At 41.5% G+C, this 16,863-nt stretch overlaps 1 long non-coding RNA gene across 1 annotated transcript in view; it reads right to left on the minus strand.

The window, feature by feature from the left end:
• Positions 1-5,612: 5,612 nt before the first annotated feature.
• The window catches only part of LOC307182978, a 93,659-nt gene continuing 82,408 nt past the window's right edge, over positions 5,613-16,863 (minus strand). The window contains exon 3 of the long non-coding RNA XR_013827326.1: positions 5,613-6,027. This is a non-coding gene — a long non-coding RNA (uncharacterized lncRNA). The remainder of the gene's footprint in view (positions 6,028-16,863) is intronic.

The raw sequence follows: 16,863 nt of genomic DNA on the forward strand, positions 1-16,863 counted from the left end.
TTAAGGAGATGGTATAATAACAGAGAGAACTGGAGCACTGCAACAGCGATTGGGGCTCATATGCCAGGTGCACAGTTTACTAGCTGTATAACCTTAAACTCTCTGGGAACGGCAGTTTCAGCATCTGTAACATGGGGATAAATAACAGTCTGTATCAGAGTCACTCTGAAAACGACAAGATTTGATACATGTAAACCATTTAGGAAACATATGGCACATGGTTAGTTTTCTCTCTTTACCTAGTTAACCCCTACTAAGCCTCAGATCTTGGCTTCTGTGTTGCTTCCTAAGGAAAGAATTCCCTGATCTCCCTAACCTAACCAGGGCAAACTCCTTGTGGAGAATCCCTTAGCACTGTGTATCCGTCCATCACAGGGCTTGTTACTGTTGCAGTTTTTTGTTTTTTGGGGGCTTTTCTTTGGCTGCGTTGGGTCTTCATAGCTGCACGGGCTTTCTCTAGTTGTGGCGAGTGGGGGCTACTCTTTGTTGCAGTGCACAGGTTTCTCACTGCCGTGGCTTCCCTTGTTGTGGAGCACAGGCTCTAGGCACGCAGGCTTCAGTAGTTGTGGCTCGCGGGCTCTAGAGTGCAGACTCAGTATTTGTGGCACACAGGCTTAGTTGCTCCGCGGCACGTGGGATCTTCCCAGCCCAGGGCTCAAACCCGTGTCCCATTCATTGGCAGGCGGATTCTTAACCACTGCGCCCCCAGGGAAGTCCACTGTTGCAGTTTTAAGTTTATTTGTGTTAATGTCTGGTTAATGTCTAACTCTCCACTAGATATAAACTCTTTAATGGTAGAAAATATTTTTGGTTTGGTCCAAAATTACATTCCCCATACCTAATACACTGTCCAGAACCTAGTAGCACTCATTAAATATTTGCTGAATAAATGAATGTTCTACCTTCTTCCTTGCTTGCCTTCTCTCTCCCATCACGTGTTTTCAATTTATCAAAGTCCTTTGATTCCTGTCTTATTTAGTGGTCTTCCCCAAAAATCTCACAGTTGGGATTAATGTCTCTGCTCTCAGCTCTCCCATTGCTGTATTTCTCTTTTAGAACAATAAGCATCATCTACCTTGCATCAAGCTACACTTGGTCTTTCTTCAATTGTCATTAGGGTCAGGTTTCTAAAACTTAAACCTGATATATTCAGATCTGATGTAGTCAAAGCTTTCAGATGACTTCTCAGAAGGGAAAGTCAACCTCCTTAGCCTGATACACATATAAGTCACAACCTGATTCCAGCCAACTTTTTTCCAGACTTATGTTATATGGCCCCTAACCCCCATGTCAGGTTTAGACAGGCATTCTCTGCGTGGAACACATACCTACTACCTTTATGGAGAAGCATGACCATCACATTGTATAGTCAGGGGGGGGAAAAAAAGTAATAACTTCCAAAAGAAATCAAAAAGAAAACATGTAAAAAGGATTTCCTTATTTAGTTCTAGACTCCAAAATAAGTGAAACCTTGAGCCTTGAGCACAAGATACTGACACACAAACTAAAACAATGTACTTTGTTACTTTTGCAATACTGATGTCTGGAAATAATGCGTGTGTGTCTGCACGCACCACAATGTTTGTGGTTTGGAAATAAGGTGAGAAAAATTGCTGTTTTCCACCATGAGCAGTCAGTGTGGTAGAATGCACTACTGTTTTCAGTTCTTCATCCCTCCCTCCATCCTTACTTTCTGACATGTGGCTTTGGAGTTTCACCCTCTGAAGGTGAGTATACTCTCCTGCACTATTGATGTTAGGAATGGCCACATAGATTGTTTTGACCAATGAGTCGAAAGTGACAGTTTGCCAATTTAGACCCCAGTCCTTGAGAGACATCCACTCACCCACAAGCTTCTGTCATCACCTGAGAAGAACATGTCCTGGCTAGCCCACTGGACCACGGAGGATAGGATAGGAGACACTTGGAGCAGAGTTGAGCCCATATTAAAACTTGGAGTCACCAGCCAAATCCAAACCAGAGCTAACTAGCCCCAGCTGACCAGCTCATATGCTTACGAAGCCATTGGGATTTGCAGTAGCTTGTCGCACAGCATACTGACTAGAGCTAATTGATAAACAAGGTCACCTTGATAACCTCGTGGGGATTTTTTTTCTTTAAATACTCACTGTATTCTTAAGTTTGTGAGCCAGTCCTTTTAAAGCCTGATCTTTCTTGCAATCTTAATAAACTTTTTTTCCTTCTCTAGATGCTTTATCCCTGAGTTATCCTTGACAAGAACAATCCATGAAACTGTGTTCAAAATTAGTTTCTAATCACCGTGGGGAGTAGTATATTCCTCAGCAGTTTGTCTGCCTGACATTCTCCCCTTGGAATCAGTTCTCTCCTAGGAGATGTCGGAATTCCTCATCTACAATAGACTTCTGGTGGGCTTCTGCCCCTGAATTTAAATTTAAATTTTCTTCTATTGGTTCTAACCCCCTGATATAGATGACATTGTTGTCTAGTTTCTGGTCCTTATTTAGAAGAGACTGAATACGGCAAGTTTGTCTTCCCAAAATGTCTGCAATAATATTTCCAATGCTACGTACTCTCCTAGAATTTTGCTACTCTCGCATCGAGAGGTGGAATCTATTTCCCAACCTCTTGAACCTGGGCAGAAGTTTGTAACTGTCTCAGCAAATAGAACAGAGCAGAATGTCTGACTTCCAGAAGAGGTAACACACTTTCTAACTGGATCTCTCCATTGAAACCCAGTCACCATGTTATGAGGAAGTTCAGGCCACGTGCTGGTGTTCCAGCCAAAAGCCCAGCATCGACCATCGTACATGGGAGTGAATGAGTCTTTAGACGATTCCAGCTCCCAGCAGCTGCTCTCATCAACTCCTCAATGAGCAGAGCTGGTGCTTGCCTGGACACTGGAGTGGAGGCACAGGGCCTCCGTGTCTGGCTGCAGCCACTGACTGCTGTGAAGTAGGCTTAGTCTTAAACGCAGGGAAAAGTCCAAGTTGCACTTAAAAAGCTTCCTCTCACCCACGCTCTCCCCACCTTCCGCAGCCCTCCATCCTCAGAAGCTCTCTCCACTTGTACCAGCTCGATACAGACTTTGACTTCTCTGAGGGTTTCTCATGTTTATTTTATTTTCTTAGTTCCTGAACTCTCCATTTCTCTCTCACCTCTATAGATTCCTCAGGGTTGATTTTAATGCAGAGAGACTGCTAGCAGTCCATGCTTGTTCACTCTCTTGGCAACAGATACATAAGAAGCACAGATAAGAGAAACATTTGCTTATCCGCCAGATATTTTACACTTTGGATTCCTATTCATAGTCGACCAATTTTCCAAATATTGCCTTGACAAGATAAACCTGGTAAGTGTGCATATAGATAGATTCATGGAAGCACCCTGGCAGGTGCCAATTTAAGCAGGGTCCCTGATTTGGATAACATGAGTGCCCAAGATAGCTACTGTCTGTCGGTCATTCCTGGAACTTAGAATACTAACCAGACGGTTGCTTCTACCTATGATTACATTCTTCAGCTCCAACTATATTTAAATAGAACGCTAGCATTGGCAGTTTATAAACGAAGGAACCAAACCACACCTTAGATCAGCTACTTACAAATTTGTTACACACCTAAATGTTTCAAATCATTTCACGCTTCATTCAGAATAAACTGTAGAGTTCTGTCATCAGGTCACTGGTTCTGTTTCCCAGTGCTATTCTAGTTTCCAATGTGTCATCTGTACCCCTATGTCTGCTTTTGTCATAGCTTTGGGGAGGAAAGCTGCCAGTCCTGTACTTTGACGAAGTATCTTGTCTTATAATACAAAATTTCCTTCTCTTAATGAGAAAATACAGAACTGCTGTTGGTTTGTAAACTGGTCCTCTTACACAGAGGGGAGGGAGAGACCAAAGAAAGAGGCAGACCACTCCAGATTGGAAGTGGTAGAGTTAATAAACAAGGGAACTTACATAAGAGGCTTGTTTTGTGTGACCACAAGACAAGTAGATCTCTGCACCCACCCACCAGAATCTTAAAGGTTTAGATAGTGTCTTTAACTGGGTTCAGTTATATATTCAGCCACATGGTCTTGACAACAAGTCTCTCAAGGATACAGCTCCTTGTGTGGCACTGGTAGGCAGAATGTATTGTACATTCCAAGGGCAGGGGTGAGGGGTGTCTAATTGCCCTGGCCCAGCTCAAGGGCCAACCATCAGTCACATCCTCTCGCTGTCCTCCTCTAACACCTTCTCTATGAAAGCTGCGGCCCCTTCATACTGAACCCTAGCAGGACCCTGTGGGGCTCCTGGGCACAAAAGCCTTTCTGTGTCCCCTGTTACTTTTTGGCAGGAAATAGGCTTCATTCAGTCTCCAGGACCTTCCCTGTGTTCCAGGGCAGGTTCAAACAGTTGCTAATCAGGGAAGGGAGGGGATGCAGAGACAAGGGAGGAACAATCAAGAAACAATAGTGCATTTTTAGTTTTTTTAGAAACTTCCATACTGTTCTGCATGGTGGCTGTATCAATTTACATTCCCACCAACAGTTCAGGAGGGTTCCCTTTTCTCCACACCCTCTCCAGCATTTATTGTTTCTAGATTTTTTGATGATGGCCATTCTGACTGGTGTGAGGTGACACTTCATTGTGGTTTTGATTTGCATTTCTCTAATGATTAGTGATGTTGAGCATCTTTTCACGTGTTTGTTGGCAATCTGTATATCTTCTTTGGAGAAATGTCTATTTAGGTCTTCTGCCCATTTTTGGATTGGGTTGTTTGTTTTTTTGATATTGAGCTGCTTGTATATTTTGGAGATTAATCCTTTGTCAGTTGCTTCGTTTGCAAATATTTTCTCCCATTATGTGGGTTGCCTTTTTGTCTTGTTTTATGGTTTCCTTTGCTGTGCAAAAGCTTTTAAGTTTCATTAGGTCCCATTTGTTTATTTTTTATTTTATTTCCATTTCTCTAGGAGGTGGGTCAAAAAGGATCTTGCTGTGATTTATGTCATAGTGTTCTGCAGGGGGGAAGGGGAAGCTGGGTTGAAGTGAGAGAGTAGCACTGACATATATACACTACCAAATGTAAAATGGATGGCTAGTGGGAAGCTGCTGCATAGCACAGGGAGATCAGCTTGGTGCTTTGTGACCACCTAGGGGGGTGGGAGGGAGGCTCAAGAGGGAGGGGATATGGGGATATATGTATACACATAGCTGATTCACTTTGTTGTACAGCAGAAACTAACACAACATTGTAAAGCAATTTTACTCCAATAAAGAGATTAAAAAAAAAAAAGAGGGCTTCCCTGGTGGCCCAGTGGTTGAGAGTCCGCCTGCCGATGCAGGGGATGCGGGTTCGTGCCCCGGTCCGGGAAGATCCCACATACCGCGGAGCGGCTGGGGCCGTGAGCCATGGCCGCTGAGCCTGCGCGTCCGGAGCCTGTGCTCCGCAACGTGAGAGGACACAACAGTGAGAGGCCCGCATACCGCAAGAAAAAAGAAAAAAGAAAAAGAAACAATAGCACAACCTTGGGGCAGGGTCCTGGTTCCCCCTCAAGGGATATACATAACAATATCTTTGAGCTGTTTTGCAGATACTGAAACCCCCAACAGGTGGGAGAAATTAACTGTATGCTGCCCACAAGCACATAGATCCCAGGCCAGTTGGAACCAGGAGGTTGATGACGCAGACTCCCAATTGTCTCACACAAGCTGATCATGCCCTCCTCTTTGAACTATTACCATAAAGCTCCTCACTGCCCCCTCCAGGTCGGGACACACAGTTTTGAGGGCATTAGCCCACAGTGGCCCCCTTTGCCTGGCAAAGCAATAGAACTATTCTTTTCTACTTCACCCAAAACCGTCTCCGAGATTCAATTTGGTACCCGTGTACAGAGGCCGAATTTCAGCCACAATACCTTAACGTTCTCTCTGGCTGTATCTCCTGTTGTGGCCCCACCTCCATCTAGGTTCACAGCCTCACAGCCCAAAGCTGCAAACTATGACATCACCATGTGATTGCAGAGCCTCTCTGATTCTTTATACCTTTAAGGAAATTTTTACTTGCTCTGTAGAAGAAAAAGTAAATTCCTGATTTATGCTTATGGTTGGCACACACTAGGAAGTCTAAAATGTTTATTAAAATAATTTACTAATGTTCTGGGGTAAAAGGATTAAGAAGTAAAAAAAAAAATTAAGTTTACAAAGGCTGGCAGAGTCAGAGTCATTCATCTGTACAGATGGGAGAAACCTTTGTTCCATCTGCTCCTGCTTCCCTTATTTTGCCCGTAAGGAAAGTGAAGCTAAGGGATGTGGCTGAAGTCTTGTGGTCAACAAGGGTCAGGGTACGGGTCAATCTGGCTCAGTGGATCCCTGCTCGGGCCAGCAGCCCTGGCGTGCTCAGCCCAGGGTGGTCAGCGTCTCTGTTTGCTGCATTAACAATATGGGATCCCAGGCACTGGGTGACCTGTCTGGCCACAAACACAGAGGCTTTAAGAGTCTCTGCTGGAGCACAGAAATACATCTTGGACTCTAAGAGAGACCTTAAAATAGCTCTCCTGTGGCAGCACTGCTTGGATGGCTTTGGAAAGACATTCACTAGCCAACAACCCAGAGGAAGTTTTCAGTTCAAGGTTGAAGACGCTCACAGCTCAAAGTCAAGGGGCTGGAACCTAGTAACATTCTCATAATCCAGAGAGATATTCAACTGAGTGGGTAGGGAGGAATGTTTAAGTGGGAAGTGTTGTCAAAGTTGAAACAAAAAATTCTTTTATTTAAAGCTGGGGTTCCTTATTCATTCTGGGTGGTGAGTAACATATCTTTAGGTGGGAGGGTAATTGACACGAAACTGTGGATGCCTGGCGGATGGTTTTCACTTTGCATCTGCCTTTCAGGGTACAATGTTGTACGGCAAAGCTGAAAAGCAGGGGAGAAATAAGGGGAGTATGTAAAGTCACTTGAATCTCAAGGTCACCAAAGTACTCATTTATATCTCCAGATACTGGGCACTGAGTAACTCGTTTTCAAAATGAATGCAGTAATTTACCAGCTATTATTTCAACAAGGACCAAGCTTGGGAGCTAACAGGACATGTGGCTGGATAAACTGCTTTTACTTTGCCCCTAACACAATGCCATGTGAAGGCAGGCATTTAACACATGCTTTTGATCGTCCTGGAGATGGGTTGTAATTGTTGTGAGAGTTAAGGTAACATCAATCAGAAGCTAAAATCCTCACTATATTCAGATCTGCAGAATCATTATAAGAACTAGCCTTCCTATTCTTAAAAAAAAAAAAGAAAAGAAAAGAAAAAACTAAGAACTCTTAATGAGCAGATGAAATGTATCAGGACCATTTTCCCACATTTCAACAGGGAGTAAAATTTTTCAAAAAGGAAATGTAAGGGGTCAATAAACGTATATAAAAATATTCAATCTAAGTAAGAACACAAAATGCAAATTAAAAGGATAATAACCAACTTAGCACAGATTAATAAAAGAAGATAATGCCCGCTGCTGATAAGGATACAGGAGAGTGGGCAATTCTCTTTGGCTGATAGAGCGTAAATTAATTTACCCTTTCTGGGAAAGCAAAAACAGTAATATGCGTCAACGACCTGAAATTGCTTATAGCCTTTAAAGTGATGATTCTATTTACAGTCATTCTGCCTAAAGAAATAATTTTAAACACAAAGCTTTATGGAAAAAGTTGCTCATGCCATCATAGTTTTAACACTTAAAAGTCAAAAATCAACCTAAATGTGTATAGTAGGATTTAAAGAATAACTGATAAAGTATCTATATACACATATACGCACAAGAAAAAATTTTAAATACTGGAAAGAAAACGTTCTAAACATCTGGATGATGAGATTCTCCAAAATCTGTAACGTTCATGATGAAGTAAAATCCTGAAAACGGACTATTTTTAAAAGTAAGAGATACTCACTAAAAGTACTTTGTGTGTTTTTTATTCATTAGAGTTTTAGACCACTAAGTGACCTCTGACTTCAGCTAAAATGGTATGAAACTTGTCAATGTCTCTCATTACAAAGGAGTTCTGTCAATTCCTGAACCCTGATAAAGGTTCCAGCCAGTCTTATGGAAATCTGATTCTGAACTCAGTATTTGTTGAATACCTGCCTCTCACTCTCTCTGATAAAATTAGCCAGGCACCCCAGAGATAGAAGCCCTGCACAGCCACTGCTCTTCATCACCCTCATTTGGGTTCCTTTTCCTTATTTCATGTCAGGCCTACACCAGTCATTGGCTTCATTGGCTGCCCTGAAAATATTACTTGCACTCCTTTGACTCTTACACCCAACTGGAAACATCCACCTTGCTGTGCTAAATGATCTCACTCTATTCTTCAGCCACTCTTTTTAGTTCCTACCAATTAGAATTATACCCCTAGGTCCGTAAAGTGAAGAGAGATTTCTCATTTCTAGCATATACTCCTGAAACGGAGGGAAGGGGGCAGGGCACAACCTTTAAAAGAATGACATAGCCTGAGGACACGACATAAACTGATTAGAACCAAATAGATCTAAGATGGCAGACGAGTTGACTTCCACTAGACCTGAGCCTCAGTATAAGCTCTTGGAAACACATCACCTAAATGACACACCCACAGGCGCCATGACAGTTCCAAGACTGACCATAAGGGTCAAAAAGTGGGAGGTGGCCCAATTCCTGGAAATCCCCGCCCCTTCCCCAAAAGAGCTGGAATACTCCTCCCACTCATTAGACTATGAAATTACCCACCCCTATAAGAACTGACAACCCCATACCCTGGTGCCTTTCTCGCCTTCTGAGATGGCCCACACTCTGCCTGTGGAGTGTGTTTCTCTCTAAATAAATCCACTTCTTACCTATCACTGTCTCTCACTGAATTCTTTCTGCAATGAGACATCAAGAACGTGAGCTTCATTAAGCCTTGAGACCAGGTATGATCTCAGTCAAAAGAGCGTGGGTTCAAGTCCCAATCTGGGTTACATGCTTTCATTCCTAGTGTATACTAAAGCATATACACTGAAACATAAGAAACCCATCTCTTGGTAACAGTTTACAAGTTTGTGTATGTATGTATTAACTATAGTTGATTTACAATGTTGTGTAATTTCTGCTGTACAGCAAAGTGATTCTATTATATATTTTTTTCTTTTTTTAAAATATTATTTCCCAATATGGTTTATCATAGAATATTGAATATAGTTCTCTGTGCTATACAGTAGGACCTTGTTGTTTATCCATTCTATGTATAAAAGCTTATATCTGTTAACCCCAACCTAGTTTGTGTATTTAAAAAAATACTGCTGGCAATGCCAAGTGGCATATGTAGAGATGTTACACTTGCCCACTTCCCTAAAGTGTTCAATATTTGGAAAGAATGAAGGATGTCTCCTTCCTTCTCCAGTCTCACTGACCACATTAGGCAAGACTTCCACGTGCCCCTGAGCACCAGCACAGCCAAGAGTTAAGGCCTGAAAAATGGCCAGTAAAAGCCTGGGTCTAAGACACGAATGCGTGACTCTTCCGAAACAGTTTTGTTTAATGAATTCTAATGGGAAACATAATGGAAAGCCAGTCATATGACATCAAACTTTTATTACTTGTGATGTATTCATTTTAGGCAGGTGTTTTGAACCAAACTGTAGCCAATTTCATGCAGGAAACCAAGTCATACAGAATTCTACCACAGTGGAAAATGAAGTATGCTTGTTATCAGGTGAAACTTATATACTCTCGTCATGGCAGAAAAGTGACCTGATTAAAGAAATTGGTTAACCATGTTTTCTAAGTCTGTTTCTGTTTTGTAAATAAGTTCATTTGTATCTTTTTTATTTTTTTACATATAAGTGATATCATATGATATTTGTATAACTGAATCACTTTGTTGTATACCTGAAACTAACACAACATTGTAAATCAACTATACTCCAATATAAAATAAAAATTTTAAAAAAAGAAACTGGTTATATGAATTCTTTTTTCAGTAGGACCATTCAAAACAAATTTCTCTAAAGCAACAATTCATTTTTAAAATCACGGAAGTCTTAAAGCACTTGACAAAAACATATTGCACTATGCAACAAAATCATCTCCTTTCCATAGACAAGACTGTATTGCCTATCATTTTTGATGGTTTGGAAGGAGACAAGGCAATATCTTAAGAGTTAAGTACCCTCTCTCCTACTTCCTTCAGTGTCATTTGTCACAAAACAGGCACTTGCCCCAAGATTATTGAAGGTTTTTCAGGATGATATGTTGTTTACTTGCCCTCCTGATCACCAACATCCAGCTCTCCCCTTCTCATTTCCTTAATGTTTTGAAGTTACAGGTTTTTCTTTGCAGACCCTGTTCATATTCAAACTGGGAGATGTTTTTCTGAGGGAAGGAGGAGAGCTGCAGAGAAGAAAGTGTTCCCACTATTGACTCAGGCTACAATCTTGAAATATATATATATAATATAATGAAATGGGACCAAAAAAAGACAACTGAAGCAGGAGAAAAACCAGTGAGGGAAAACGTTCCCAGGATGCTGGAAAGACAAAATAGTCCTAAGAGCAGCAGACCTCTGAATAAACACTGGGTATAAGGAGGAAAGCTCATCAGAATGAAAATGAAAGTTTTATAAGGAAATGGGAGCGAGAGAAGGAGAAATGAAAAAGCAAATGCAAACACAAAAGCATATTCAGGCAAAAACACGGGTTGAATGAAGTGAAGCCAACAACTGAGCAGGCCAGGGCTCGTCCTTACTAGTGTCTCATCATTTGGCCAAAATTTATTTCCTTGCTTTAATTGACAACACTCCACATAACAGGAGGACAACTGAGCAGTCCCTACTAGCCTCCCCTACCGCCTCTTCCATGCTCTGTAAAAGAGCCATTCCCTGTAGGAAATTTTGGAAGACTGGGGAAGCCATATCTCTGTCTAATTCCTGTGTTCTCTCTTGCCTTACAAACCCATCTCAGAAAATCTATTTTTTGCCATTAAATAAACTTCAAGCCTGTAACTATATCCACGGATCTCTTTCTGAAAATAACATCACTGACCCAATGAGACAACTATACAGGAGGCGATCATGTCTAGACACACAAAAAGGTGTTTGTGAATCATCGCCCATGGCTTCAATCTTCCCTAAAGTGAAGTACGCCCCATTTGGAAATGTTTATGGTCGTATCAAAGAAACTTGGGAGCATCTACCATGGGCACAGCCTACGCCAGGAACATAAAAGGATGCAAAAATAAGTGGCTCTGTTTTCAAGTAATTTACAATTGAATAGGGAAGATGAAATAAATAAAAAGTAGAGAATAATAAGTACTAGTAAAGAGGAAAACATAAAACGCCTCAGAAATCCAGAAAAAGAGATTAATTCCTACTAAGGGGCTTAGGAAAGCTCTTGAACTGGATACTGTTTGTGCTGGGGTTCGGGGGGAGGGGGCGGTGGCTAACAGAACAGAAGAAGATATAGTTTAAAAGGCATTTTGAACAGGGAAAAACATGAGTAAAGGTACAGAGTTGAGAAATTATAAGATGTGTACAGGAAGAACATCTAATCAAGTTTGACTAAAGCACCAGGCCTATGAAAGAATATTGCTTTACTTCTTCCCTCTTTTAACAAGGCTGTATGGATACTGGTCAAAAGCAAAGTTGCAGATATCAGAATGCTTGGATTCAAATCTGTTCTCTGCCACGTCCTTGCTGTGTGACCTGGGGCAAGTGAATGAACTTTCTTTGCCTCCATTTTCTCTCTATAAAGTGGGGATTATATGGACATATTCCATAGAGTTGTCACAAGCAGCAGAGACCTTCGAAGTGTCCATGGCCCATGATGAGCACTGAGTGTTATTAGTTATTATCATTCTTATCTGGGGAGTCTGCGGACACGAAAAGCTATAAGGAAAATTTTCTAATCTTTTCTCCGAGCTACAGCAAACTAGCTTCTTTAACTTACACACAGAAAGCCTAGACCAAAGCGGGTGGGGGAAGAGAAGTTAAAGACTAACCATTAAATAACCTGATACTCTTGCATTCCTGCTCTTAAAATGTATGTAGATAAAACAGCTCTTCTGATAATTCTGTTCAACTTTAAGCACATGAACTCATTGTGCTTGCTCAATCTGTCAATGGGACAAGGCAAGTCAAAGAACGGCTAGTTCTACAGAAAAGTGTTTAAAGTTGGGCATTCTTTTCCTGTGTTTATCTTCTTTCTTCCTTAGTCAGAAGCATTAACATCTTCGAAAATACCAAGTGTGCCCTGACTCAAAGATTCACCTACAGGGAGTGAAAAAGTTTTCCTTGATCCTCTTAGGGTCCCTGGCTGGGTCTGCAAATTAAACTGACAAAGACCGATTAACAGGAGAAAAGCATACACATTTATCTCATGTTTTACATGGCATGGAGTCCTCATGAGGAAATGAAGACCTAAAGGAACGGTTAAACCTGAGAATATTTATGCTCGGTTAATGTAGAGTGGATAGTCATGTAGCAATATGATAGGTCACATAGCATGACGTAAGTGTAGCAAACTGGGGGAAATTTAGCAAAGAGCTGTTTGTTTAGATTCTTCTGGTGTCCCTTTGTCTTCAGAAATAAGGATGTTACTTTCCTCCAGGGAGGGCACCTCTCACTTGAGAGTTTTATGACCTGTGTCAGGGGAGAAGGTCAAGGTGACCTTCCTGCTTCTGCCATTTTCTCAAACTCCTTCAGCATAAAATATTCAACATGCCAACATGCCGTATTTCGGGATAGTGAGTCCTCAACTCCGTCACATCCCAGTTAGCTGAGCAGAGTCCACCACCTACCGCTATTTCCACAGAGAAACCCAAACCAGCCCTGGTGTCTACCTTCATCCATACATGGACTTTGAGTAAAAACCAAGAGATTTTGGTGAACTTATTTTCCTTCCTCTCAGCATGCTGGTATTCTCTTTTCCTCATCTGTTAGTTCAGTGCAAGAACTGTAGTCTACAGTTAAACAAAAAAGCAGAGTCGAGTCTCAACTTAGAAATAAATTTGAATTCTAGGGTCATTCCTTTTGGAATATGACAGGAATTAGGTGACTAGTAATCATCTACGGCCATAACCTGAGAGCCATGGAATGTGCGTTTAGCAAGACACTAAAATAACGGTCGGCCCAGGACTCCCAGGCTTTATCCTTCTCCGCAGTGAGTGACTAACTGTGCTCTGAACTGTGGTCTCCTGTTGCACAAAAACGGGTTATAGAATGTGATAATGCCCATCCGAGATGGGAAAGGAAGAGTGAATAAACCTTGTTGTGGAGAAATCATTAAGACAGTGATAAGGCCGCTCAAAATCAAAGGTTTATTTTAAGAGCAAAGTCATGAACTCTTTTTCATTCATAGAGATATTTCAATATCTACCTCTCTACTTCTATGTTTGGCTTCATCTCCCCTTCTTTACAAATCTCTAGGCAGATAAAGACATAAGTCTTTCATTTTAGACTGAAAGGCACTCGGGTAAGGGAGAAAGCTAGTTAACATTCTTCAGTATAGGGGTCTACATACCCTTACCAATTATAATTGCATTTTCTGCCTGGAAATTCTATTTTAGAACACACCAAAGTGAACAGATGCCTAGAAATATTTTTTGTTTTCTTCCCCACTTTACAGCTTTCTTTCTCTCAAGTGAAAGCTTAGTTTATTTATTGAATTATGGAACAGAGAATTTAGTCAATTCTGGCTTGAAAATGTAGATCAGTCCTCTGAACAATGTTCTAGGAATTAATTAAATTGAATTCCAAGTTATTTCTTGCCCATATGTAACTCACACTTGTCTGACTTTTTTTATAAATGAACATCGAGAAGATATTGTTAGCTTTCACTGAAAAACAATGTGCTTGCTTATATGTATACAGAAGCACTCTAAGTCTTTCAGAGAAACTTGTATCATTAACTCTCAATAGTTCTGTGAGACATGAGCCACATTCCTATCTTTGAAACGATAACAAAGAAGTCAGCTCTGAAAATCTCTTGATTAGGAAAATAACACCCTAAATCTTTCAATAGGCACGAATGTGTTTTCTTTCCAGCGAGCTATTTCAACTTTGAAGTTCCGTCTTCTTTGTCTTACTGGAATTGTTTCTGTTCTTAAACAAAGATTCATTTCTGCCACTAATTATCTTTATGACTTCAGGCAAGTCATGTAATGTCGCTGCATCTGAAATTTCTTATCTGTAAAGTGAATGAGGATTTCCGGTTAAAAATGGAAATCTGACATGCCTGGAAAATGAGAGTAGAAGACTGTTAAAGGTATAAACCCATAAAAATAGAGTATGGAAGAGGAGACAACAGAAGACAGGACATGTCAACCACATTGCGGAGGATGAAAAGCAGATAGACAAGTGGTACCCGACTGCAGGCAAGCAAAATGCAAACAAACTGGCTGCAGAGGAGAAAGGCAGAAGCCCGCGGACTGTGGGAAACTAAATCCACTCGCATCCATGTTCTAACATCCAGAACTGTAATATGTTACCTTACATGGCAAAAGGGACTTTGCAGATGAAATTAAGTTAAGGATCTTGAGATGGAGATAGTGGCCTGGATTATCCAGGTGGAGACAGGAGAGGCAGAGCAAGATGTGATGAGGGAAGCAGAGGTTGGAGTGATGAGGGGCCGTAAGCCAAGGAATGCAAGCAGCCTCTATAAGCCAGAGAAAGCAAGGAGATGTATTCTGCCCCGGAGCCGCCAGAAGGAATGCAGCCCTGCCAACACCTTGACTGTAGCCCCATTAAGGTTCACTTTGGACTTCTGACCTCCAGAACTGTAAGATAATAAATCTGTGTCTTTTTAGGCCATTAAGTTTGTGGTAATTTGTTACACCAGAAATAGGAAACTAATACACAAATTTACACCTCAGAATTTAGGGTAGACTCAGGAGCTAGGAGCAGCACACACCACTAAAGATGGGTTGAGGGATGGGAAGAAAATGGGGCCAATTGAAAGCCTATATGTGGAAGACGTGGACCCCCAGTTCTCCTCTCTCACCCTATGTAGCCAGGTGACAACCCTTCCCCCATCACCACAGAAGCACGACGTGTTTTTTGTTTTTTTGCAGTACGCAGGCCTCTCACTGTTGTGGCCTCTCCCGTTGCGGAGCACAGGCTCCGGACACGCAGGCTCAGCGGCCATGACTCACGGGCCCAGCCGCTCCACTGCATGTGGGATCTTCCCGGACCGGAGCACGAACCCGCGTCCCCCGCATCGGCAGGCGGACTCTCAACCACTGTGCCACCAGGGAAGCCCTAGCACGACGTTTTATGTTCTAGAAAAATAAGATAAGGAAGCCTCCAAATGTGGGAAAACCAGGCACAGTGGAGGGAAAGAGTGAACCACTAGGCCGAAAGCCATCTGCATACTGAACAGTGGTGACACCAGCCCCTTCCCCAGACACGCAATCCCACAACACAAGCCACCAAAGGGTTTCTCTCCGAGGAGACGTCTACAGATGCCAGGACAGGACCCTTCAGGAGATCATTTGGTTCCTGCCCTGGACCCCGACGGAAGCCCAGCAGCTGAGGGGCTCCAGCTATGCACACACCGTTTTCACATAGTGTCTTGGCGCTTCGTACTTCGATACACATGAGCAGACAAGACTCAAGATGTTTGCGACTGTGGGCCTGGGCTTACGTCCTGATTCCAACATTTACTAAGTGTGTGACTGTGGACAGGTTTATTAGCCTTTCTTCAGCTCACTGTTCTTATCTGTTAAATAGAACGGTAAGATTTCTACTTCATAAGGTTGTTGTAAAGATTAAATGAGATTCTAGATGCAAAGCATTCCGAATCATCAGTAGAGTGAGAAAAGATAAAATCCAGAACACACACACACACACACACACACACACACACACACACACACACACACACGGAATTCAGGTGGAAAAGAGATAATGTAAGGATACAAAGAAAATTCAAAAAAAAATACCCCTTTAATATCCTCAGATGAAGTGAGAAGAGTATGTTATGGGGGGGTGGTGGGAGATCAGGGAACAGCTCTTAAAAATTAAAGATATGATAGCAGAAACAAAAATGTCCATAGACTGGGTAGAAAATAAATTTTAAATATTCTCCCAGAAAGTAGAATAAGATAAAAAGATGGACAATAGAAGAAAAATGTAAGGAAATCAGTCATAAGGCACATCTACCAAGTGGTAGTGGTATTTTGGGGGATAAAATTTTGCACCTTGAACCAGAACAGCATAATCTGTATATAAACCTCATACAACACAAGACACCAAATATACTGTTCCCATTCCTCTCCCTGGTTCCCATTTCCTTTAAGCTTTAATCAAGAAATACTTAGGAGCTATATCTTCCTTATCCTTTCAATCTAATTCATTTCAGACAGCCTCGGACCAACATTTCATTTATATTTAATTTCCATTTTAAACGTGAAACAGAAGGTGAGCAAGGAAAAGGATAAGTCAAAACCATAGTTTCAATAAACCACATAAACTGCACAATTTGTGTTCAAATTTTTCAATTCATCCTTCACTTATGTTACTGGTCTGTGTATTCCCAGACACGTTTTGTCCAATCTGCACCTGAGTGCAGGTTACCTGCATTCTTATAACCTGCTTTCCACCCCTTTTAGCTAATTTGTTTCTTACCAGCTACATTAGCTCATTCTCCTATAAAGAATAGGATGGGGAAAAAATTAAAAGGGAAATTTAGAAATTGTTGAGATTCAGAGGATTCTGTGATTCTATGTGGGTCATACTGTTATCAGCTTCTATAAAATTGAGCCTGAAATGGTCAGCCTCAGTCATGGCCTTTTTATACAGGTATTGAGCCCTTTCAATGACCCTGTATGGATTTATATAAACTTAACTTTAGTTACATTTAATTATACCAGCATTTAACCAAATGAAAATTGGTTAAA

The sequence above is a fragment of the Stenella coeruleoalba genome, assembly GCF_951394435.1.
Source record: "Stenella coeruleoalba genome assembly, chromosome: 2".
NCBI classification, from domain to species: Eukaryota; Metazoa; Chordata; class Mammalia; order Artiodactyla; family Delphinidae; genus Stenella; species Stenella coeruleoalba.